General features: G+C 38.1%; 1 protein-coding gene across 1 annotated transcript in view; it reads right to left on the bottom strand.

Moving 5' to 3' along the window:
- LOC122793115 (beta-1,3-galactosyl-O-glycosyl-glycoprotein beta-1,6-N-acetylglucosaminyltransferase-like) overlaps window positions 1-4,657 on the bottom strand; it is a 336,002-nt gene extending 331,345 nt beyond the window's left edge. The window contains exon 1 of the mRNA XM_044060858.1: window positions 4,634-4,657. The gene's annotated coding sequence lies outside the window, so the exon portion shown is untranslated. The remainder of the gene's footprint in view (window positions 1-4,633) is intronic.
- Window positions 4,658-27,151: the final 22,494 nt, after the last annotated feature.

Genomic DNA, 27,151 nt, shown 5'->3' with positions numbered 1-27,151 from the left:
TTAAATTACACACTTTGCATCAGCAGTCTATTAAAGGCGAGGACTGCTGTTTTCTGATAAGGAAAAAAAGTTTATTTTATCAATGTATTTTGAATAAATATGCATTTTACTACTGTGTTTTAAAACATTTGTCTATTTATTCATTGTCAGTTTACATGAATTTAAAAATTATTTCACCATGTGATATTCTTACAAGCTGTCATATGACTTTTCCAGTATTCAGTGTCATGTGTTGTTCAATAGGTTTCATTCTGAAGAGGTCAGGAATTGTTTAGATGAGAGCGTTAAATTAAAACTGTGTTTGCTTTGTCTTTCTGCCTTAGACTGACATGTTTTCATGGTGCATGAAAGATTATTCTATTATTTCTGTAAAGGAATTATAAGGGCACATGTTATTTTGGTTATGATGGGCCATTCAAGTTTGCAGACACCAGTTATGATGTGGGTCAGGCATTATCTGCAGCCAAATGCATCAAAAAGTCCAAAGAACAGTGCAGGTATAGGTATGATGAACTGAAATACTGCCAGCATAAGCTGCTCCAGTGACAGGAAGAAGAAGTGCTGTGTGACCCCACAGAAATGTATTCTAAGTATTTATTTTTACACATTACCTTATACTGACTGCATTCCTTTACCTGTAACACTAATCAGATATGCATGTTTACATCCCAGCCCAAGAGAAGCATTAACTCAACACAGTGGGCTGCCACCAGATGCAGGCCTGATTGACAGGATGGCATTCTTCTTATTTTCAGATGCAGTGCACTGTGCCATTAAACTGTATGATGCATCACACTAATGCCAATCTTCCTTTTTTCTCTATATTTCACCAATTATCCAGAAGTGGTAGCTGTAACCAGGCAGCTTTTTCAGAGCCACCCAAAACTGTCATAACACTTGATCAAAGACTAATCTGGGACTGCCTCAAAGAGGAAGAGTGACAGTCCCTCTCAAATAGGCAGTCTTGACCCATCACAGGTGGAGACTGCCACATTTGCTGTTCCTCAACATTATGTGGTGGAACCTACAGTTTCAGTGAATAATATGAGGTGCTGTAGGCTGTGGCCTGATCACTGAGCCACATTGATTGCCTTCTGCAGTGGACTGCTGATATATTTGTCCAGTCGGGACCACCCATGTGCCCATGAGAGGGTAATCAAGCAACTGATGGCAAGTATGCTCTAACACCATATGGTGATGAATACATGTGAGTTGTGACTGCTCCCTTTTGTAACAGATATAACACATTTATTGCATCAGGAAGTGGCTATTTTAAAGGTATGTTATGTTTTGTAGCCATTTCAATAACATTACATTATCTATTAAACACCCCTGTTAAAACTTACCCAAGGCTGCTCATTATTAACACTGTGAAGTCCAATAATACAAGTAAGAGATTAACTTAATGAGAACACTTTTGTTAAAATGCCTTACACACTGGAAACCTTTTTAGAACACAATTTTTTTCAAGCATGCCCTCCACCAGGGCCAGTGTTAGCATTTTGGGGGCCCCCAGCAGATGTCAAGTTGGGAGCCCCCTAGGGATTTCCTGTCTACATATCACCCTATTGCTGATACGCCTCCTAAATAACCTTTTAGTTCATGCTGCAAACTGACTGACCTGTAGCTACAGTGCTCTTAATTACTACAGGCCTGTGTACCACACTATGTTGGCCCGTCTCACAAAGGGACAGTTACTAGAATGTAGTTGCACCAATGACACATTGCAGGACCTCTACGTACAGGTCTGGACTTGGGAACACACACACACACACACACACACACACACACACACACACACACACACTACTCTCCAATCTTTCCCTGATCACTCCCCACCCCCATCTTGGACTTCCGATGCTATGCACATTACTTGTTCCTTCCCTTTCTCAAATTTTGCTTTACTCTTCAGCTTTTTCAAGAAGCCATATCTTCCTATATGCTCTGAAGTGCATTTTATTTTTTTTTCTTTTTACACAACCTTTTCATCCAATGATGGCTTGAACAAAATTTTTGATTAAGGAAAGAAATTGTGTTGCTGTTCAGCTTCAGTTTTCCTTGCATCCTTTCAACACACCTTTCCTGACCAAGAACACTAATAACCATTTAGAAAATAACTCAGTTAAGCCAGAGCCACCACAAGCCATTGGGTTATGCATGTTCTGGAATACATTTATAGCATTTTCTCAACTTTATAATCCAGGTTGTACCAAAGGCTTAATGTTTAAAGCTGACAAAATAGTAACTCACAATAAACTAGCAAGCCAATTGTTTTCTAGATACACTGGTCATATCTTGGAACTGCCTTCTTCCCTAACCCCCCCTCCAAAAAAGATTGCCTAAGTATGCATCCCTCTGGTGTTAGACTGGGATGAAAGCAGAGGTTCAAATTTCTACAGTCGTGTATTTCAGAGGAATGCTGACATACATATACATATACATAGCATGCTTCCTCATTCCTCAACCCAAACTGTCAAAGGCAGCTACCTGCTTACATGCCTGAAGTGTGATTGTGAGGAAAGTGAAAAGAATAACAACTTTGTTGCTCCTAGAATGTACATGCCTCTGCACAAACTATAGTAACTTTCTTTTTTTTTTTTTTTTTTTTTATCTGAGGTCTGTCAGAAAAGTAAAAGAATGAACACACTGTCCTCAGCCCAAACACAAGCTATAATAACCTCATGTACACACCTCTAAGGATTGACTGTAATGACAATTAAAGAAGTGATAACTTCACAATCCACCCCCCCACACACACACAAAACCTACAAAGTTTTCTGTGCACACACATCTGAGCAGAGCTGGTTTTGGAATGGATGCAGCTGAGAGCAGAGGCCATTATCAGATTTATCCTAACAGGGTCATATCAAACCCGTGTTCGGGTTAAAGAGCATAATCAGAAAACTAATACATTTTTCCTCCTCATTTCTGCAACTAGCAACAGCTTTTGTGGGGCCCCCACACAGTCAAGGGATGATTAAGGGAGCCTCATGTTTCCATTTATACAGCCTGGGGAGTGGGGGCTCCAATTTTATAAGATCTAAGTGTCTGAATGTTCTGTGATATATATTACTCATTACTTTTGAAATATAATTACTTTTTAACTACATTTTTAACTGATACCCAGACGAATAATGTATGTGTCCTGGCATTACTGAGTCTGTGCACAGATAAAAGTCACTGATATTTTCTACATACACACACACACACACACACACACACACACACACACACACACACACACGCACACACACACGCACACGCACACGCACACACACATGCATACACACGTTATGTACTTATTTCAACAAATAGCAATACACTCTGCAACACTGGTATTGTCGCACCAGATCAGTGGCTGCCATTTAGCAGTCATCAGACAGCAACAGGGGTAAGTCACTTTTATTTACCTTCCCTGATTCTTATCATAGTTTTGTTCTATCCTTTGTAAAAAGTTTGATTTGCTTGTAAATCATTCAGGATTACAGAGTCAATAAATCCAGACATTAGAGCTTTATACTTATTTGCCCAAAAAATGAAAGCTGATGAAAAAGGTGTTGTACTACAATCTTTTTAATTGAAATAGTGTAATATTTGGAACATGTTCATCATTTTGAGCCTTTATTCTGCTATTATAGGTATGGCAATTAATTATTCTGCAAAGAAGTTGAAAGTTGCAGTAACTGGTGTTCTGCCAGTGTTTATAAAACTCCCTGAAAAAGAAAACCATCCCTGAAGATCAGACTCATCAGCTTTTCTTAAAATCCAAGGTTTGCACTGAGAACAGTCACTTTGGGCTGCTGATCTCTCTAGTGTTTACCTTGCTTATGTTCCTTATCAGCCTTATACTAATGGGGTCATATCACAGACCTGTTCGGGTTAAGGAGCATAATCAGGAAATTAATACGTCTTTTTATCCTCATTTTTCCCCAACCAGCAGCAGCTGGGGCTCCCTTGCAACAACTGGTATTGCAAATACCTAAAGTTGGCGATGTTTTTAGTTTGAGTGGGCTAAACGTCCACTAGCAGAGTTTTTAACTTAGCCAGGTGTAGTATGTCAGTAGTAAAATTTTTAATGAAATTGTGAAAGCTTGTTGCTTAATAAAACACTGTTACTATAACCAGAGATATCTTAATTTTAAAGGAGATACAAATACAAGTTATTACCCATCTGGTTTATTAAGCAAACAAGATTGTTGTACTAGCTTCTCTTAGTTTGATGGACCTGTTGCAAAATATCAGGGTAAGGCAACTTGCTGTGGTTGGGGGCCCCCCCAGGAACAGGGGGGCCCCCAGCGACTGCAGGGTTCGCTGGTGCCTAAAGCCGACTATGTATCCACCCAACATATCAGTGCTAATCATAATACAACAGTACATTATTGCAATAATAACAGCCTCAGTAATAAGTCTCATAAATGACATTTATGGTTCAGGAAAATAATATCACCATAGCTATTATAACTGAAGCATGGAAAATAACAGATGCCATTTTCCCCAGTTACTCAAAAATAGAGTACCTAAAGTCAAACAGGAATGGTGAAGTGTGTTATTTCTAACCTACACACTGTGATCATTTTTACCATAATTTCAAAGAATGATGAATTGGAAACAGTTATAGTTCATATTCTCTTACCTTCTTTGAATGATTCTATTAGACTTCAATGCACATTTCAGAAGCACTCAATGGATTAAGTCACTCTGCAAGAAAACATTTTCAATTTAGAATCCAACCTCAGACATATGCATGTAAAAATGATTGGTGATTTCAATAACTGAAGAAATGATTGGAATAATTGTACTCTTACAATATAGAGGCATACTTTCTTGACACTGGTTTGATGGGTAACCATTTGAAATCTCAGGGCATGCTAGAGCATGCCTCAAAATCCAGAGATTGAATGGTCGAAAGATTGGACATATATATATATATATATATATATATATATATATATATATATATATATATATATATATGAAGTCTAGGATGGCATATCTCAGAATATTCCCTTTTCTCCAAAGTATGTCGTTCATAGAGCTGGCATGCATTAGTTTGGGGTGGGGGGCTTGCTGCCCACAAGGGAGGGTGAGTTTAAAGGGGAAGGGTGATTTCTGAAAATCAGTCTTCTGTTTTTTGGTCTTTTTTTTTCTGCTTGTCGGCACTCAGCATTTCAAGAACTGACATTTCAATAAGAAGTTGTTTTAATGCATAATCTTGCAAAATTAGTTAGGGGAACCTTCAAGAGGCAAACACTACTTAGATTTCATTTTTACCAACTCTTCTGGCGTCATTGAAAATGTAAGCTTTTGCCCTCCCTTAGGAAACTCATCATGACTCCTTCATATTCAATTTTCAATACTATGTTATGTCTGATCTTAAAACTGAAACCAATAAAAAGATTAAATTACAATGCAATACATTATGTGGACATTCAGAAATCATTTAACAATGTAAACTGGTCACATGAAAGTCCCATTAAACTAAATTCTCAGTATCACACCATAGAAACAATTCTGGCTGAAACATCGGATGCAACATCTCTGTTGTCTGTCTATTGATCAAGTGCTAATTGTTCTTCTTTCAGCTTTTCCCGGTCAGGGGTTGCCACAGCAGAACTCTGGTCTGCTAATGATTGGCAGTAGATTTTTATGGTGCCAGCTCGACGCCCAACCTTAAACGAAGGCATGCCCATTCACGCATGTCTTTCGAACGCCACTCGACCGTGGGGAGGGCATGCAGACTCCACACAGAAGGCACTCCAGCCGAGAATTGAACAGGAGAACCTCTTGCTGGGAGGCGACAATGCTACTGCTGCACTACCGTGGCTTTATTGATCAAGTGCTAATACTGATAAAGTGCTAATAAGCTTCTTTATTAGTCGGGAAACTAATTCAGAAAACTTTACAAATAAGTCTTCTAAGGACTGTTAGTGCTATGCATTATTTTAAACTGCTGAAAAATTCCCTAGTCAGTATGGTTACCACCTCAGATCTCCCCTGAAAGGAGGCATCAACAAAAGTGTTAATCAAAACAAACATAAATACATTTAAACCAAGTTTTACTAGCTACACAGACATGAATGTTTTCCAAATGCAAGAGAACCTATGATGAGGCAATTTATTGATTTCCATTACAGGAAAGAAGAAACAACAGCCAGTGAGGAATGTATACTGCTTACTGAATTTAGCCTTCCCTTCATTTCACAAGATTAAATAAACTCCTGCATACAAGCTATAATTTTAGGGTTTTGTCTATTCCCAATGATCTGTGTTTTCAACTAACCACAAAATTACCGCACTTATTCGCAAAATATGAAATGAAGTATACAGACACTCTAAACAATATTAAAATAAGTCAAAATGTCCAGTATTGCCAGAATTAATCAAATTACTATGGGAAATGTTTGAAATAAAGTCCAAATTGCATGAAATGAATAAAACAAATAAAATAAAGACAAACAACAGCATTTTTCAATACGTGCTTTGCAAATCTGTATTTTTCATATTAACTGAGGCTATTTGAGTTATCAGAAGTGTATGAAGTGTTTGCATGTTTGTGCAGTGTTACAGTAAAGTTATTTTGCAAAATACAGCTATTTCAGGGCATATTTTGCAAAGTAAGTATTACGAAGAATTTATTGTGCATTTGAATGTTATTACAAGTTTGCAGAACAGTTTGTCCCTGTATAATGGAAAAGGGGCCATATTTTCAATGTGTTTGGGCATACTTTGTTGGCATGGCTGAAGGATTTCAAAAACCAGGTCCACTAGTGTTTGTTGTAATATTGCAGAGAACTGGAGAGTGTCTGAGCAAGAGTACGACATTTTGATACAGGCTGTATTTTCTGATAAAGATGACCATACAAAGGCATTTATTCTACTTAATTTAGCTGGGTCAGAAGCCAATGAAAGGGAATGTTCATTTGTGTATGCACCTGTTATCTATGCTGGAGAGGGGGAAAACATCATATTGTTGTACAGGCTGAGTCAAGGGAGGACCCTGAGTGCTTAAAATGTAAATTTAGAGAAATGTGTAACCCCCAGACCAACATTACAATGGAGAGGCACTTATTTTTCACTAGGGATCAAAAGCCTGGTGAAACTTTTGCAGCATATATAACCGACCTGAGGAATAAAGCTAAAACATGCAGATTTGGTGATTTTAGAGATGAGCTGATAAAGGATAGACTTGTGTGTGGTATTAAAGATGATGCTATGGGAAAGATTTTGCTTTGTAACAGTGATTTAACTTTGAATAAGGCCATTGAGATTTGTCAGATAAATGAGCTCACAGATAAGCACACAGATATGCTTACAAATGAGAATAGCTTTAGAAGTTACTACAGCAAAGCTCACATAGATTGTATCCAGCATATGCTTAAAAGAAACAAGCCCAGGCACATGGCAGCAACTGTAGCCCCTGCCACACCTACTGGTAAACCCAACAGCTTTCTAGCAAGTTCCAGAGTTTGCACAGCCTCAGTGAAACATAGGAGTGAGTCAGCAAACTCAAAGTATGGGCCTCAGCCTAATGTCATTGCCAACTGTCATAACTGTGGTAATAGTCATGAATCTGAAAGAGATAAAAGCTTAGCTTTTGGTCAGCAATGCCACAAATTAATAAATGGAATAATTTGAAGAGATTTTGTAAATCAAAGGCCACACATTCTTTTACTACAAGGGATCATTTCAAAAAACAAGTTGATGAATTAGAAAGCCATGACCCAGAGTCTCATTCTTTTTATGTTAATGGTGTGGCAGTGCTTAGTGAGACAGTCAGTGCAAGTAGATTTGTGGGCCAAGACTGAAGCATTTTGCACTGTTCAGATAAATGGCAAACCCATAGAGCTCAAAGCTGATACTGACTCAAAGTGCAATGTTATGTCTGCAGAAACATTTGCTAGAGTAAGTGCTAGTGAAAGGCTTGGTTTGGCAAAGTGTGTGAAGCTTGTTGCTTACGGTAATGAAGAGATTCAAATCAAAGGCTCAGTAATGCTTTCATCTTACTCTGCTGGGAGAAGCTACAACTTTTTATTTTATGTGGTCAACAAGAGGCACGTCCCGTCACTATTAGGCCTCAGAGACACTTTGAAAACGGGACTGCTTTCATTTAACAAGCAAGCCCACCATGTTAGATTAAAAGACCGCTACTCTAATTTTGCCTAGCCTATTTTTTTCTACCTGGGCTGATCTTTTCAAATACAAATTAGGCAAACTTCCAGTTGTGTACTCCATGAAGTTAGACCCAGATATCAGTCCAGTTATCAGGCCAGCCAGAAAAATTCCAATAGCTATGCAGACTACAGTCAAAGTCAAACTAGACAAAATGGTGCAACAAAGCGTAATTTGTCTAGTCCCAGAACTGACTGAGTGGGTATCTTCCATGGTGGTAGCTCATAAGAAAAGCTCAGAAGACATTAGAATATGTATTGATCTACAAGATTTGAACAAGGCACTAAACAGACTTCATGACCCAATGCACACAGTTGAAGAAGTCGCAGCTTTAATGCCAAATGCCACTATTTTTTCTGTCTTAGATGCAAAGAGTTCATTTTGGCAAATTTTCCTTGACAAGAAATCCTTGTTGCTAACTAATTTTAGTACTCCATTTGGAAGGTACAGATTTTTGAGAATGCCATTTGGGATAAATTCTGCAAGTGAAGTCTTTCAACGTGCAATGGAGCAAATTTTTTCTAGGTATCCTTGTGCTATTATAGTAGACAACATACCAGTAGGAGGTAATGGTGAAGCTAAGCATGACAGAAATCTCAGAAAAGTTCTGGAATGGGCACGTCAAGTGAATCTTAAGCTCAGTTCACAGAAATGCAAATTTAGGTTATGAGAAACTACTTACATTAGTCATTTATTTACCAGTACAGGCTTATGACCAGAACCTTCTAATCAAAAAGCCATTCTCAAGATACCAGCTCCAGACAATGTTCAAGCCCTGCAACGTTTTCTTGGCATGGTTAACTACCTAGCCAAGTTCATTCCCGACTTGAGTCAAATAGCACCACTCAGAAGCTAACACATAAAGATGTATCTTGGCCTTAGTTAGAGCAACACCACAGAGCATTTGATGTCCTGAACAAAATTGCGATTCCACCTAATCTCAGATAGTATGATGTTCACAAGTATGTTACTCTTTCTTGTGATGCTTCGAAATTTGGTCTTGGTTGTTTATGCATCCAGAACTCTCACCCAAGCTGAAATGCAGTATGCTCAGAGAGAGAAAGAGCTTTAGGCAATTGTGTTTCCATGTTCCAAGTTTCATGATTATGTGCATGGTAGACCTATCCAAATCAAAACAGATCATCAACCTCTAGTCACTATTTTGAGAAAGCCTATGTATACAGCCGCAGCCAGATTACAATGCATGATGTTGAAATTGCAAAAGTATCATTTCAATCTTGTCTACAAGAAAGGCAAACTTCTTTATCTTCCTGATACGTTATCCGATTAACCACCCAGACGTACCACTGAACAGCATGATTTTGAAGTCATGGAATTGAGAATTTTTTCTTCCACGTCTTGATGAGCTGAGAGATCACACAGCTGCAGATCCAGTTTTACAGAAGTTCAACTACTTTTTCAAAGAAGGATGGCCATCAAGGCAATCTAGTTTACCTCAAGAAGTGCAACCTTATTTTCCATACAGAGATGAGATTTTGTCAGACAATGGTATCATTATGAAAGGTCCTAAAGTTATTGCTCCCAAGTCTTTGCAACCAGAGTATATTACTATCTTACATCAAAGTCACCCAGGAACAGGCTCTACCAAAAGAAGGGTAAAAGGACTAGTATTTTGGCCTTCTATGTCACAAGATATTGAGAAAGCACTTTCTTCTTGTTCAGTATGTAACCGTACAAAGCCACATCAACAGAAGGAAACACTTAGCTGAACCAGATTCCGGAAATACCTTGGTCGACAGTAGCTACAGACGTTTTCAAGTGAAATGGTCAACATTACTTGGTGTTAGTACACTCTGTCTCCAACTGGTTCGAGGTTGACCTACTTCCCAATCTAGCATCTAGTACTGCCATTACTAAGATGAAGTGTCATTTTACAGTTCATGGTAGCCCACACAAAGTTATTTCTGACAATGGCACACAGTTTACAAGTCAACAGTTCAAAGGACTTGTCGAAGATCGGGACTTTATTCATGTCGTGAGTAGCCCAGAGTACCCACAGTCAAATGGTTTGGCAGAATGTGTAGTTGAAAGTGCAAAGCAGTTACTAGAGAAGTCAAAATGAGACATTAATGTTTTCCTGAATCTCTTGACTCTCAGAAATAGTCCTTGTGATAAACATCTTGGTTCACCTGGTCACAGAGACTTCTGTCGATTCAAACCAAGAACCACATTACCAATCAGTAGTCAATTGTTGGTTCCATGTGTCAAGAACAACAAGTGAGTGAAAGCTAGTCTGTTAAAGAAATGCCTAACCCAGAAGTTCTATTACGATAAGACCAGCAAACCTCTCAATCCATTACGGGAGGGAGAAGTGGTAAGGATACAAACATCCAAAGGTTATGATTGGATTCAAGTCATGAAGAACATCTGCCCAGAGCCAAGATCGTACATTGTGGAATCACAAGGAGCAGTTTTTAAGTGTAATCAGAAGCATTTGACACCGGTGTCCAAGCCTATACCACAGCACTTAGCCTGTGAGAAAGACTCTTTATCTCGGAGTGAGTTGTCCAGTGTTCCATTTCCAGAGAACATTCCCATTTCTGCGATGATTCCTCAAGTTCTTGAGATGAGCTATTTACTGAAACCTGTCCCTGTTGCTAAACCCAGTCCTGATCGTTATGTTATGAGATTCGGTCGCATCTCCAGACCATGTTCCAGATAATCAGCAACTTGGACATGAACATCGTGTTTTGTTTCTAATGCCTATATTAATGCATGTCTAACTGCAATGTTATTTTCACAAAGGGCAATCTTCTTTTAAGAGAGAGGATGTAGACCAGTGTGCATATCTCTTTAATAAACCTCCTGTGGGCATGTACAAGTGTATTGAGTACTGAGCATGTGTAAATCTAACTGCCATTTTGTTGTAAGCTGTTGAGATGTAAGCATGTATGTGTGTAAGCTCTGTCTGTTAATCAGTTTGTTTATATTTAATGATGCTGTTATTCATCCTAATGTATTTCTATATAATAAAGCATCTTAAACAAACTATCCCACCTGCTTGCCTTCAATGTACAAGGGGTTGAGAGACATCCGTGACTGATTGGTCCATTGGATATCTCAGTCATCTACACATCTTTGACTGGGTCCAGTAGAAACAAACAGTACACTGTAACAGCTAAGCAAAGGTAGACTCCCATGCAAAAAAATAAAATACAACAAAAAGTTATGTAATGTTGGCCACTTACAGGGGATTCATTAGATTAGGGAAAATAATGGCCATGCTGCAAATACATACTGCTGCATGTATTCTTACTAAAATGAGAAGTAAAGATTTATTGTCTTGTTTAATTATATCTTCTATGTAAAATATAATTAAAAAAGCAAAAAAAAAGACAAAAAGAATCACATTATAATGACTACACTTGGTCTGACTTGAGATGAGTACCTTGTACCACTGTCCTGAAAGTTAAGGAGAAGGGCTCATGCAAATGATGCCTGCATCATCATATGAGATGCCTGGTATAACTATCTCTGTTGGTAAAGAGCATCATTGCAGGTGTCATCACTGTCACAAATAACAATACTCACATCGAACATTATATAGTCACACCCACACCTTGACCACTACAACATTCTTAAACAAAACATACAAAAATGTCATCTACTGATGTCATAAAGAAATTATTGCTAAAGCCTCCCAGAACTTGTAAGAAAAGGCCTCAATGAAAGTCCCTCACCTAAACTTGAGAAAGAAGGTAAAGCCTGAGATTAGGCATTGGCAAGGTGTCCATGGTAATTAGACTAAAATAATTTTGAATTGTATGAATGGTATGTGTATTGAACTCATGTAGTTACAACTGGTAGCACCTGCCTTTCAAAGAGTAACTACTTCAGCCATGGCTTCTAAACATCCATACTGAGGTTCAGTTATTCTAAAGGCAAAAGCAATTTTGCTCTCAGTTCTGCAGGAGAGGTCTAGCTGGTTGCAGCTTTACTGTAATGACAGAGAAAGAGTATAGACAAGGGAGAGATAAATATAAACCTGCCTAAAATATAAAATATTGTGTGTGTGTGTGTGTGTATGTGTGTGTGTGTGTGTGCGTGTGTTTGTGCATGTGTGTGTGTGTGTGTGTGTGTGTGTGTGTGTGTGTGTGTGTGTGTGTGTGTGTGTGTGAGTGTGTGTGTCTGTGTGTGTTTCTATGCATAATAATATTGGTCACTTTTGATTACTGCTGATAAAATTGCTAAGTCACAGATGAGTGAGGTCCTGTGAAGACAGTGATTACAACTCTGACCTGAAACTGTACAAACTAAAGTCAATTTGGGTGTAGCAGGTGTTGGTTACTACCGAAGGCAGCAGTATTTACTGTATGTTACTGTATGCTCCCAAACTAATCACCCCACTTGTATACAAGTTTGAGGTCAGTGATTTGGAATTGTGAGACACCAGCCCCTGTCTATCGCACATAAATCAGCCTAAATCTCATACCATTATATATTAATTGCTGATAGTGGTGTAGCTCAATTGTCTGTTGCCAACTGTCTGTCACACACTTGATCACTTATACTTTTATGCAAAATTCTAATATTAATCATTTTATATTTACAGGTGCCACTGAAACTTGCAGCATATTAATCACTGTCATATGTGACCATTACTGTATCAGTAACCACATCTCCCCAAGCCAATCAGGACATGAGATCCAAGGAAAAAATAGCCTTTAATGTTCACCAGCACAGTAATAGCAGAAATTCACAAAAAAATTAGTTTAGCACGCTTTCACCCAGTAAAATACTAGGCTTTTTCAGAACAAATGTTTGTTCTGAAGAAGCCTAGTATTTTACTGGGTCAAAGTGTGCTAAACTGATTTTTTTGTGAATTTCTGCTATTACTGTGTTGGTGAACATTAAAGACTATTTTTTCCTTGGATCTTTGAGATATAGCCGCACATACTCAAAAACACACGTGTGTGTGCATTTAAGTAAAGATAGATTAGATAGATAGATAGATAGATAGATAGATAGATAGATAGATAGATAGATAGATAGATAGATGGATGGATAGATGTGCATGTGTGTGTTTGTGCACATGTGCGCACGCATGTATAAATATACATATATATTTACATGGGTCCCATTTCATTTATCGAACTTACAGTTCACCGAACTTCAAAACATTGACTCCTTTCTGCCGAAACTGCACTTTTCCAAAATTTTAGTTGCTTGAAATTTTTTTCAGTGAAGCAATTAAGCTTCTGGTGTTACTACAGCAAGTACAAGGATACAGTGTTCATGTATATTCTCGTACACTGTACCACTTGTAGAACTTGGCAGAGATTACAGCATTTTTGGAAAGTTATTATAACAGCGCTCCATGCTTGTCAATGGAAATCACAGTACAGTGAACATCAGGAAATGTATCCTTCCTGTCATTGTAGTGTGATCTCATAGTTGGTAAAAGTTAGAGAATTTGTGTTTGTGTGTTTGTTTTTGTATGTTGGTGTGTTGTCAGTGTTTTCTAATTTGGAAAAGTCAATGTTTGGAAAAGTGGAGTTTCGACAGAAAGGAGTCGCTGTTTTGAAATTCGATGAACTGTAAATTCGATAAATGAAATAGGACATATATATATATATATATATATATATATATATATATATATATATATATATATATATATATATATATATATATATTTACACACACACACACACACACATATATATATATATATATATATATATATATATATATATATATACATATATATATATATGTATATATATATATATAGATATAGCTATAGATAGCTATATCTATATCTATATATAGATTAGATATACATATATATATCTGTCTATACATATATAGATAGATAGATAGATAGATTGATATAGATAGATATACTGTAGATATATAGTTATATATATACATGTATATATATATATATATATATATATATATATATATATATATATATATATATATACACACACACATATATATATATATATATATATATATATATAAGTATATATGTATATATATATACACACATATATGCAAGTGGTGCTGACAGTGGAAATCACCTGTCTCTACCCATGACTCATACTGGATAAATTATTTTATCATATTAATGCTCATTACAGACTTTTTTACTGCACAATCACTTATGTCCTTCATTATGTTTTTATTCAACATAAAACCAGTGTGAGGAGTTTGTGTCACCTGCTATAATGCAGTTTCTTTTTCATGCTTTATGTTAAAATCCTGATGTCTTTTGTTTTGGCAATGGCTCTTCACACATTGTCTGGTGTCACTCCCACTATATTGTGCACTTGAAGAACAATATTAAACTGTACAGTTAATAATGAATACCTATAGACAGAGCTATGATATATGCAGTCTTCACTTACTGCTTTTGTCCTAACAATGACTTGCACGCAAAGGCACAGATGTTTTTATTTTCATGTGCATCAGCATTTGTATACCACAGCATTCTTACCAGGCCCTGATCTTCATCTGTATCTTGCGGAAACAGAGAGTGAACTATGTGTCCTAGTTAGACAGTTACTGTTAATAGCAGTAATTTATGTAAATCAGGCAATTTTAAAGTCTATACAAGAGTAATAATATTAAGGGACATTTTCTAAAGTGAAGCTTATTATTAGTCTCCTATACTAGTTTTAAAAATTCTGAAATCTCTCTCTCTCTCTCCAAAGTTATGTATTTATTATTGTCATTTGATTACTGCGAATGTCCAACTGGGTAGGAGCCCATTTTCAGCAGAGGCCCTGGTTGAAAAGATCCAGTGCTTAACAAAACATTCTAAGAACAATAATTTTCCAGTCTTCAACAATAATACAAAAATGTCTACAGTTTAAATAATTACATCAAATTAGACATAATATGAAAACACTAGTAAAGTATAGGTTCATAGGATGATACTAGGCAATTGCCCGGAGGCCCTTATAAACCTAGCCAAGAATTTCAGCCATGTTCCCTCAAAGTCAGCACCTGTTTCCCATGTCCAGCAGGGTCACAGGTGGGATCTCAGGGGGTATATTTTCTGTTTCCCATCCAGTCGTCCAGGTGGCTCTTAAAGAGGGCTAGAGAGGTACTCTGTTTGACATGGAGAGCAAGTCTATTCCGCAGATGGGGAAGTCTTTGGGACAGAAATATATCTTGCCAACAAGTTCTATTAATGTCACAGACCAGGTTAAGGCCTTGTGTGCGAGTTGCACGAGTGAAGTTTGTCTTACGGATATGCAGCGGATCAAGGCTGGGTCTGAAATGGCCTTGTATGCCAGACACAGGTCACCTCTGAGCAGTCTGTATGAGACTGAGTAGAGCGACAGGGCTTTGTATAGGATAGGTGTTTGAGACCCTAGATTTTCCTGGACAGGAACCTCTGTGGTCTCTCCAACTGCTGCATGTGCTTGGCAAGGTACTTGCCGAAGGGAGCATAGTACTCGACGATGGGTCTGATAAGGGAGTAGTACAGGGATGTTATGACCTCCTTGTTCCAGGTTGAAATACCCTTATTTATGAGATGGGCCATGTAGAAGCCTTCTGTACAACAGAGGCAATGTGGTGGTCAAAAGTCAGGCTGCTATCAACCTGGGTGCCCAAGTCTCTCATGACTGATTGCATGCTTAGTGCATTGTTATTAATAGTTTCATAGTTTCATAGTTTAGTACTAGGCTATCTGCCCTGGGGCATTTGTAAGCCTAGCCATAGTGATGTGGCTTTCGCCACCCCATGAAATGCTACAAAAATGTACAGAATAGATTTAGAATACTGTGCCTCTGTCTAGTAGTGACACAGTGAAGGTCCCCTTATATAATAGAATTAGTTTACTGTGCCCCTGTCTAGTAGTGACACAGAGGTGACCCCTGGGGTAAACTTATGATCTCCCATCCACTCATCAAGATTTCTCTTGAAGAGAGTCAGTGAGGGGCTCTGCCTAACATGAACTGGGATTCTGTTCCAGAGCATGGGAAGCCTCTGGGTTATGAATCTATCCCTCCAGCATGTCCTATTCATACTTGTGCCGAGGTTCAAGTCTTTAGCTCTCGTGGTTCTGACGGATTTGGATTTTTTGAGGTGGAGCATGTCCATCAGTTCCTGATTGGACATGGCCTTGTACATCAGGCACAGATCACCTCTGAGCAGGTGGTATGCTACTGAATAGAGCTGGAGTTTCTTTAGTCTGGCAGAATAAGACATATGTTGGAGACCCTTGATCCTCTTGGTGAGGTACTTTTGTGGTCTCTCCAGCTGCTGCAAGTGCCGGGTGAGGTACATACTAAATGAGGCACTGCACTCAATCATGGGTCTGATGAGGGAGGAGTATAGGGGTACAATGACATCCTTGGATCTGGATGTGAATCCCTTCATGATAAGGTGTGCAAGGTAGAATGTCTTTCTAACCACTTTGGCAATGTGGGTGTCAAATGAGAGGTTGCTGTCGACTTGGGTCCCTAGGTCTCTGATTACTTTTTCCGTACTCAGTGGGTTACAGTCTATGTGATAATTTGTGGGTACTTTGTTTTTTCCAAAGGGGATGACTATACATTTTTTGGCATTTAGTTTAAGGCCATGACTCCGGCACCAGTTGTCCGTTTCTGTGAGGCCTTTCTGTAGGATGTATGTGTCAGCTGGTGTATCGACAATGGCGCCTAGTTTGCAGTCATCTGCGAACTTTGTCAGCCACAACCCTCCCATGTTTGCTTTAACATCTGAGAAATAAAAGCCGAACAAGAGGGGTCCCAGGACGGATCCCTGTGGGACACCACTTGTGACTGGCTTTGAGTCTGACATGGCTCCAGTGATTTTGACTTTATGGGTTCTGTCCTTTAGCCAGTTTGCAACCCATCTAGTGACATAAGGGTTTACATTTAAACTGTTGAGCTTATCTATAATGCCTGTGTGGGGTATTGTGTCGAAGGCCTTAGCCAAGTCCAGGTAGGCTGTATGGACTGCTTTGCCCTCATCAACGGCTCTAGTGACTGTTTCTAAAAAGTCAACCAGGTTCAAAAGGCAGGATCTGCCCTTTACAAAGCCGAACTGGGTGGGATCAAGTGTCTGTAGGTCCCCAATGTCTCTGTTTAAGAGTTCCATAATGATTCTTTCCATAGCTTTGCAGACCAGGCTGGTTAAGCTTATGGGGCGGTAGTTCCCAGGGTCTGTAGAGGTACCTCCTTTGTGGAGTGGGACCACTGTTGCTGTACGCCAGTGTTCAGGTACATATCCTGTAGTAAGGCTAAGGTTAAACAGCATTTTTATGTGCGGGTTTAGCGCCTCTTGGAGTTCACGTAGCACGCAACACGGGATACAGTCAAGTCCCATTGAAGCTGTTTTTTTAGCTTTGCTGATGGTGGTTCTCACCTGGACATCTGTGATGACAGGGAGATTACATTCAGCTGGGATAAGTATTTCTTCTTTTGGGGGTGAGGGAGGGGAGAAATTTGCACTGAACCTGTCAGCCAGAATGTTGGCAATATCTGTGGGTTCAGTGTATTTTTTGTCATTGTGAACTAACTCCGAGCATATCTGAGGGTTTCCGCCCAGGTTTCTAACATAGCTGAAGAAGGCTTTGTGGTTATCTTTAGTGTCCTTAGCGATTTTTCTCAAAGTTGGCCTTGGATGTTTTTATGAGAGAACATAGCTTTCTGCTAGAGTTGATCAGAGATGTCTTCCCTTTATGGCATTTTGCTCTGTCATGCAGTAGCTTCCTTCTTTTGTTATACAATTTGTTAATGGCTGAGGTCCACCAGACAGGACGCTTGCCTTTGGTGGAGAGGGTCTTGGATTTATTTGGGATTGCATGATCCATGCATTCTTGGAGATGTCCATAGAAAGCATTTGTGAAGGATTCAGCATTGTGGGATGTGGTTTCCACTGGCACAGTGGGCTTAAAGGACACCATCTCAGTCTTAAGAAAAGTGAAGTTGGCTTTTGAGAAGTTTTTCACTGTGGTCTTTTGTGCTGGGGGTGGAGGTGGGATATGTATATCCAGGGTGATTAGTTTGTGGTCCGATCTCACTAGTGAGGGGTATACTTCCGGTGTGGAGCATTTTGTCCCCATGTTTGTGATGATCAGGTCTAGTATATTATCTCCAAAAAACAACGAATGCCAGTAAAATCCAAAGGTTTATTCGATACACTCAAGCGCCTCGGCTACAGTAAGCCTTCAAGGAGTAACACCAAACACACCCAATACATCTTTTATAATCCCAACAGTCCATCAATCAATAAAACAATTTATCAATTAACCAATAAAATTCACTTTACATCACACTTCTCCAACAGCAATCTGTATTAAGACCTTTAGGTAACAAGGTACCATATTTTAAAATAAAAACAGTTTCTTTTTTTAAAAGTAATTTTACAACAACATGTATATCCAATTCATCAGCAGCCACTTGTTGCAAAATAGTAGCTTGCAATATATGATATTGTCCATTATGGTATTCACAAAAATGTTTAGCTAAAGGACTCTCTATTTTGCAGTTTCTGATGTCTCTCATGTGTTCCAGCAACCTCACCTTGAACATTCTTTTTGTTTGACCTATATAATACTTATTGCAACCACATCTTATTGCATAAACTACTCTACTTGTTCTACAATTATATCTACCATCAGGAACAAAGCTTTTGTTATTAATATTATTAAATACTCTCTGAATATACTGGCAACAATTACAATTAGTGCAAGAAAATGTGCCTAGTTCAGAAATTGATCGTGACATTTTAACTTCTGGTCTATTAAATTTTGTATGCACTACCAGATCGTTAATGCTCCTACCTCTTTTATACGAAAATACTAACTTTTTTAGCAATAATTGAATCAAATCACTATAATTTTGTAAAAATTGCCAGAAATGTAAAATAATTTTATTAATTTTATAACTACATACATTATATGTGGATACTAAAAAAATTCTATTATCAGAATCTACTATTCTATTTTTACAAAAATAACCACTATTTACACTTTTATATTTTGTTTCTTCATTATTTTGTTCCTTAAATCTAATTTTAGTTATTCATTTTATATCAGCATCAAGTAATTTACTATCATAACTTCTTCTAACAAACATCTCTTTTGTGTTCTGTATTTCTTTAAAGAATATTTCATCTTCATTACACAAACGAGAGATTCTAAGTAACTCTCCATATGGTAAGGCTTGAACTGTTTGTGCAGGATGACAACTAGATGCCTTAACAAAATCATGCGGTGTATTAAATTTTCTATGTACACTAGTGACCACCAATTTACCATTAATTCCCTGTAATTGAATGTCCAAAAAATTCACCTTATTCCCATATGATATTCCATCAAAAGAAATATTAAACCTGTTTTCGTTGGATGCTAGTTATAAAACTGTGCATTTCTTCCAAACCATCTTCACACAAAAAAATTAAATCATCAATGTATCTATAATATAGTTTAACATATTTCTTTACAAATGGGTTGTTATTAATACATTCTTTTTCAACTAGCCCCATAAAATTTTTTACACAATCTTGGGGTAATATTGCATGGGGTACTATTAAAACAGGCAGTTAGTCTTCCTTCATATATAAGAGATTCTGTGGATTTCTTAAGTAAAATCAAAAATATAATGTGGAATAGGAAAATGTATTGGCTAACACTAGATGTTAAGAGTTTATACACAAGTATTCAACATAAACATGGGTTGGAAGCATTGCTTGTGAGTATGGGTGACCAGCCATTTACACACTATATACTTGATTTGGTTCAATTTTGTCTGGAAAACAATTATTTTTGTTTTGATAACATGATTTTTCATCAGTTACAGGGTACAGCTATGGGGGCCCCGTTTGCACCTATGTATGCAAATATTTTTATGGGGCTAGTTGAAAAAGAATGTATTAATAACAACCCATTTTTAAAGAAATATGTTAAACTATATTATAGATACATTGATGATTTAATTTTTTTTGTGTGAAGATGGTTTGGAAGAAATGCACAGTTTTATAACTAGCATCCAACAAAACAGGTTTAATATTTCTTTTGATGGAATATCATATGGGAATAAGGTGAATTTTTTGGACATTCAATTACAGGGAATTAATGGTAAATTGGTGGTCACTAGTGTACATAGAAAATTTAATACACCGCATGATTTTGTTAAGGCATCTAGTTGTCATCCTGCACAAACAATTCAAGCCTTACCATATGGAGAGTTACTTAGAATCTCTCGTTTGTGTAATGAAGATGAAATATTCTTTAAAGAAATACAGAACACAAAAGAGATATTTGTTAGAAGAAGTTATGATAGTAAATTACTTGATGCTGATATAAAACGAATAACTAAAATTAGATTTAAGGAACAAAATAATGAAGAAACAAAATATAAAAGTGTAAATAGTGGTTATTTTTGTAAAAATAGAATAGTAGATTCTGATAATAGAATTTTTTTAGTATCCACATATAATGTATGTAGTTATAAAATTAATAAAATTATTTTACATTTCTGGCAATTTTTACAAAATTATAGTGATTTGAATCAATTATTGCTAAAAAAGTAAGTATTTTCGTATAAAAGAGGTAGGAGCATTAACGATCTGGTAGTGCATACAAAATTTAATAGACCAGAAATTAAAATGTCACGATCAATTTCTGAACTAGGCACATTTTCTTGCACTAATTGTAATTGTTGCCAGTATATTCAGAGAGTATTTAATAATACTAATAACAAAAGCTTTGTTCCTGATGGCAGATATAATTGTAGAACAAGTAGAGTAGTTTATGCAATAAGATGTGGTTGCAATAAGTATTATATAGGTCAAACAAAAAGAATGTTCAAGGTGAGGTTGCTGGAACACATGAGAGACATCAGAAACTGCAAAATAGAGAGTCCTTTAGCTAAACATTTTTGTGAATACCATAATGGACAATATCATACATTGCAAGCTACTATTTTGCAACAAGTGGCTGCTGATGAATTGGATATAAATGTTGTTGTAAAATTACTTTTAAAAAAAGAAACTGTTTTTATTTTAAAATATGGTACCTTGTTACCTAAAGGTCTTAATACAGATTGCTGTTGGAGAAGTGTGATGTAAAGTGAATTTTATTGGTTAATTGATAAATTGTTTTATTGATTGATGGACTGTTGGGATTATAAAAGATGTATTGGGTGTGTTTGGTGTTACTCCTTGAAGGCTTACTGTAGCCTAGGCGCTAGAGTGTATAGAATAAACCTTTGGATTTTACTGGCATTCGTTGTTTTTTGGTGATATCAGTTCTATTTTGTTGTTTTTCTCTAGTATATTATCTCCCCTAGTGGGAGAGGTGACTAGCTGTTCCAGTGCATTTGAATTTATGAATTACAGGAACCTTTGGGCTAGGGTGTTAGGACTAGAATAATGTACCCAATCTATGTTATGGTAGTTGAAGTCTCCCAGTATGATGGTATTTGGTGATACATTCATATCCTCCAATGTCTTCAGGAAGGCTGAGTGGGGTTCCTGAGATTGGGGGGGTGGTCTGTAACATGCTACCAGTTGTGTAGCAGTTTTGCCTATGGTTAGTTGCACCTGTATGGTCTCCGATGCTTCATGTGTTGCTACTAACCTGGAGGTGTGGGTGTCCTTGATGAATATGGACACTCCCCCTCCCTTTGCGGTTCGGCCCAGGTTTTGGGGCCGAAAAGCATGATACGAGGTATAGCCTGGTAGCGCCGGGGTGCTCTCAGGAGCCTTGAACCAGGTTTCAGTTACTGCACAGACGTCGATGGTCTCCATACTGAGGAGTGCCTCGAGTGCCTGTATCTTGAGATTTAGACTTCTGGCGTTGAGCAGCATTACCCTTAGTTTTTTTCCATTTTTGTTTTCTAAGAAGGTGGGTTTGTCTTTTGAGCCTTGCTTAAAAAAGGCACTATGGGGGTGGCAAGAGCCTTAGCCAATATCCGGAAGCCCAGTGGTGACAGGTGCAAGCCGTCCCTTGCGAAGCAGCGTGGCTTGTCCAACATGTCATCCCAAGCAGACAGACATTGGATCCCCTTAGAATGACACCAGTATTTGAGCCAATTATTACAGCTGATCATCTTGTCTTTGTATTGTGGCATCATTCTTGGTGAGGGCAAGATGCTGCTCAAGGTCAGGGTCATGGTCAGACCAGCCTGGGCTACATAATCAGAGAGCTCCTCTATGTCTCTTTTCATGTAGTCCAGGGAGGTACGTCTCAGGTCATTCATGCCAGCATGGACAATGATGGAGTCATATTTGTACTTGCTTTGGAGAGACCTGAGTGCGTGTGTTATGTGGCGGATCCTAGCTCCCGATAGGCAGCTCACAGTCACCCTCTCCTTGTTCAGTCTGGTAAGCGGGACATCAGTGTTTCTGACTATAGAGTCACCTATTACTAGTGTATCAGGCATGGTGTTTGGCCTTAAGGGCTGTGACTGTTTGACACACTGATTTATTGAGGTATGTGTTGCATGTGTTTTGTTTTGAGGTGGTGGATTTTTGGATGTCTGGTTTGGGAGCATCTGTTGTTTTGGTAAGTTTTTTATTAAAGCCTCCGAGTATGTCTTTGTGTTATTATGTGTTTGGTTTGCAGTTGTGGTAGGTCTATGTGGGACTGAGTTTGTTGTGTGTGTGGTTACCATCTCCTCCTGTCTGGTCATGCCAGCCCTGAGTTGAGAGAGTTCAGCCTCCAGTTTGGCTATATAGTTGCATCTCTCACATGTATTTGTGTTTGTTGGGAGGAGGAGAGGGTTGTCTGTGTACATGAGACAATTGTAGCATTGTCGCAAGATTCCCAGATTAACCAGCTGAACTGGAGAGGATGCCAGTAATCTACCACTCGACATGCTAGAATAGTATAAGGGAATGCTGTGCCTTTAAGGGAAGTGGATATTCACAGGGGTGGTAGGTGGATGTAGTGCTTACTTTAGTATGAGAGTGCTTACTTAGAAGAGAGGTTTTGAGAACAAGTGCTAGGCTTATAGTATAGCGAGTAGTCTGATTATATTATTAAGAGTAGAGCTTCCTTAAGTGAAAATTTGAAGAGCAGACTTGGCGGAGCCAGAAGACATTTAACCTTGTTTAACCGGCGCTGCGCTATGCGCACAATTGCGCAAAGCACCGCAAACACAGATTTTAAACAGGGAACTTCAAAAGAGCTAGAAATGGTCCAAAACAACCAATTACTACAGCTCTTGTGCTGAGGTCACTCCTTTAGGGACAGGTAGGCTGCTCAAGGCTCCCCACTCCCACTGGTGAGCAAAGAAAGTTCCTTCTATCCAAGTAAGGCAATGGACAACACAGGAACTATGCCACAGCCCAGAATACAGCAAAGCCTGTAAACTGGTCTAAACTAGTCGAGGAGAGGCGGGAAAACAAGGATTATTTTTTTGTTATTTTGTTTTTAGATCGAAAACACACAGAAAATGCAGAAACAGTAATAAATCAGTTACACAGGCTAGCACACTTTAGTGGGCAGCCTCAACAGTTAAATTAAACAAACTTTCAACCAATTTTCGACTAAATGTAACTTTAAGTGCAGATATTATATAATGCAACAAACAGCTAATAAAACAGTTTAAGCTGGTTTAAGGTAAGCTAGAGAAGGTATTTCAAGTAAAAAAACAGCAAAGATACTTAAATCAAGAAAGTAGTCGCTTTTCTGAGTTCTCTGTAGGTAGGACCACTCCGCAGGACCACGAAGAGCTTGTCTGAGTAGTATAGCCAGAAAAAAACGCCAAGAGGCGGGTTTTAAACAGGGAACTTCAAAAGAGCTAAAAATGGTCCACAAGGAGAATTCAAGGTATTCAGCATCTGTCATATGTGGATTGACTGAAATCACTTGTCACTTTACTCCTTTTCATACAGACTATTCAGTGGCAATCTCTGTCTTGCATATAAGGCAATCTCCAATTCTGCTTTATTGGAAATGCTGCATATCTGCAAGTCCAATGGCTCATGGGTTACTCGCTCTAAATACCTTAACCTGGTATGAGACATTAATAGAACCTGCTCGAGGAGGTGGTTTGTCTCCCAGAGGTTACTATACTTGTAGAACAGTCTCCCAACTCATGTCAAAGAGAGCACCTCTTTGTCTCTCTTCAAGATCAATCTGGACAATCAGATGGGTAACTGTAAATCTGGCCAGGGGGTTCCACCCGTGTCTCTCTTGGACAAGGACAATAGGCCCTGATCGTGGAGACAAGGGCAGAACTTGTCAAGGCTTGTAAGGGCCCTATGACCATTAGCCTACTAACTTCTATGATCCTATGAACGTGTAAAGAAGCAAATCAAATTTGCATGTTCACTGCATGTGGTACTCTGAGGGTGGGGTTAAAGGAAAACAAAGGTATTAACGGAGTCAAAAAAAGCAGGACATCTGGGTGGAAGTGTCATTTTAGATAATAAGCTCTACTGAAGGGAAAAATGAAGTGATGGACGATTTTATGAGAAAAGCAGCCAGGAATTCTGAGCTTTTGCATTAAATATTTCTCGTGTACAGAGTGAAGTAACCATTTTAAAAGATATTTTAATAACAAAAATTACAATTCTCATTATTAACTCAACTTGTAACTGTAACTCCTAGCTAATCCCCAACAACACTGACACTGCTTACCTACACTATACTGATGCTGTTCACTACCAATTCTTTTCAACTGTTTGATGCTGACTCTGTACTGCACATCCTGTAAAAAATCTCTCTCTATGGCTAATTGTGTTTTTTTTTTGGGGGGGGGGTAGGATTTGACAGTATTGTGTAATTTGTAAAATACAGATCTACTCTTTCTGGCAACTGCTATCTGACATGGCTTGTCTCACTATCACGTACACTGCTTCTCCTCACTGTACTCCTTTTGTGCACATAGGATTACTACTGCTTCAAGCAAAACACATTCTGTGTTACTTACTGTACATTATTCACTTATATGTACTTACATGATTGTCTGTTATTAAACATTCCTCATACTGTGGAGCTTTTCTCCCCTGGGTCTTCACTAAAAAATGGCTTTTGCTCAGTCGGGCACTCCCGGTCAACAGATGTCAAATAAATAAATAAAACTGCAGGGCAGTTCTGTAGAAAATAACAGACTTGTTCAACTGTGCTTGTTATCCCAGTGTCTTAACATGTTACTCTTACTGCAACTGAGTTGATAGCCACTACCTGTAAGTATGTGACAAGCAACTGGACTGAACAATGGCTTCTAGGCAGGGGGATCTTGTATCCACAGATAGGAAAAAGTCGGAAGCAGCCTAAAATTCCACTCTACAGAGACAGTAAAAAGGGCAAAGCTAGACGAAAACTGATGAAAACATAACATCACAAGGGATGCCCAAGACCACATGGATGACCAAACATCGTTTTCAATTTACTAATTTAAAATTAATGCCCCAGCAAGTGGAATTCTACTTCAGAATAAATACTGGTGCACATTGCGATACTGTGAGAAAAAAATGCAGCCTCTGAAATATGTTGAGCTTTTCATTTGAGTATCCTCATTCACACGGAACATCCCTCTGAAGACGTTATGCCGTCTGTACGTGCCTCACTGAAACCGTCTTAATCGCACAACAATTACTATATAACGACAGACTACGTAATAAAGAACAAATTTTCAAATATGCAAACAAAAGAACATAACATATGGCTACTTAAAAAGTACGTGGATATAAATATCAACTTAGGGCACTCTTTATTGAGGAAAAAGACCAGAAACAGATGATTGTCAGCAGTGGGGAGAGGACAAGCAAAAACACAGAAAAAAATAATTTATGAATATATTATTATCTATTATTTACCTCTGTTACAAAACTTTGCTCCGTGTTACTAACAGCAGTTCAGTTAGATTTCTCATGTGTGCTAGACTAATGAGACTTCAAAACATTGTGACTATTAGTTTCACCCTGCATACAGCTTTAAGCAGAAAAAAGTCCGCTAGCAACATCATAGAAGGTTATGCAAAGTACTACTACGTGACTAAAATCAGAATTCATAACAAAAACATACAGGGTTTTAATGCATAACTTCTCATAGTGCTAACTCATTCTTGTGCATTCTGTACTGCAGTAATGTATTCAACAGTTCCACTAAACCATTTATTATCCTACTACAATCAATGCAATCAACTCTGCAGACTTCTACCAGTGAAGCTAACCATATGAAACAGTCACTTTTGATATGCTTAAGAAAATCACTACTATCACGAAATTTATTGCCGTAACACAGCAAACTCTAGTAAGCAAATTTTCCTCAGGATACAATGTTAAAAAATGAAAGGACTAATACTGACATGCTGGTGAAATCACAGTACTTCTGCCTGCCAACATTTCCTGTTAGGAAGAAAACTATGCAAGAAGGAGGCTGTGCAATAATTATGCAAGAACCACACATATGCATTACTCAAAACAGCTATTTTCACAATCATTCGTAATATTTATGCTGCCTGAGTTAAGTATGATGCATTTCTTGCCATTCAGTTTGAGGCCATGCTTCTGGCACCAGTCATTAGTTTGGGTAAGGCCCTGTTGGAGGATGTTCACATCACTAGGGGAATTTAAGACAGTGCCCAGCTTGCCGTCATCTGCAAACTTGGTCAGCCACAGACCACTGGTTTTGGCTTGCACCTCAGAAAAGTATATGCCAAATAGTAGAGGCCCCAAGACCAATCCTTGGGATAAACTGCTTGTTACAGGTCTACTACTAGAGGTGGCTTCCCCTACTTTGACTGAGTGGGATCTATCAGATACAAATTATATGACAATGATTTAATATTTAGAGAAATTTAAGCCAATTTATAGAGAGATTAAAGGTAAGTTAGTATAATACAAACAGGAATTGCAGTATGAAGTGAGTGAAAAATCAGGCTTATGGTATATTTACAAAGAAAGCCGGGGGAGAAAAATTGATAGAATTATGGAAGTGAGTGAAGAAGGGAGAAAAAGGAGGTGTGAGGTATGAATAGGTACTCGTTCACATTTAGCGATATAGCCTATCCTTTTGTTGAGTAAGACTAGTGCCAGA

The sequence above is a fragment of the Protopterus annectens genome, chromosome 2.part0 (assembly GCF_019279795.1).
Source record: "Protopterus annectens isolate FY-2018-M chromosome 2.part0, PAN1.0, whole genome shotgun sequence".
NCBI classification, from domain to species: Eukaryota; Metazoa; Chordata; order Ceratodontiformes; family Protopteridae; genus Protopterus; species Protopterus annectens.
The sequence above is the reverse complement of the archived record's forward strand: the minus strand, read 5'-3'. Positions and strand labels throughout refer to the sequence as shown.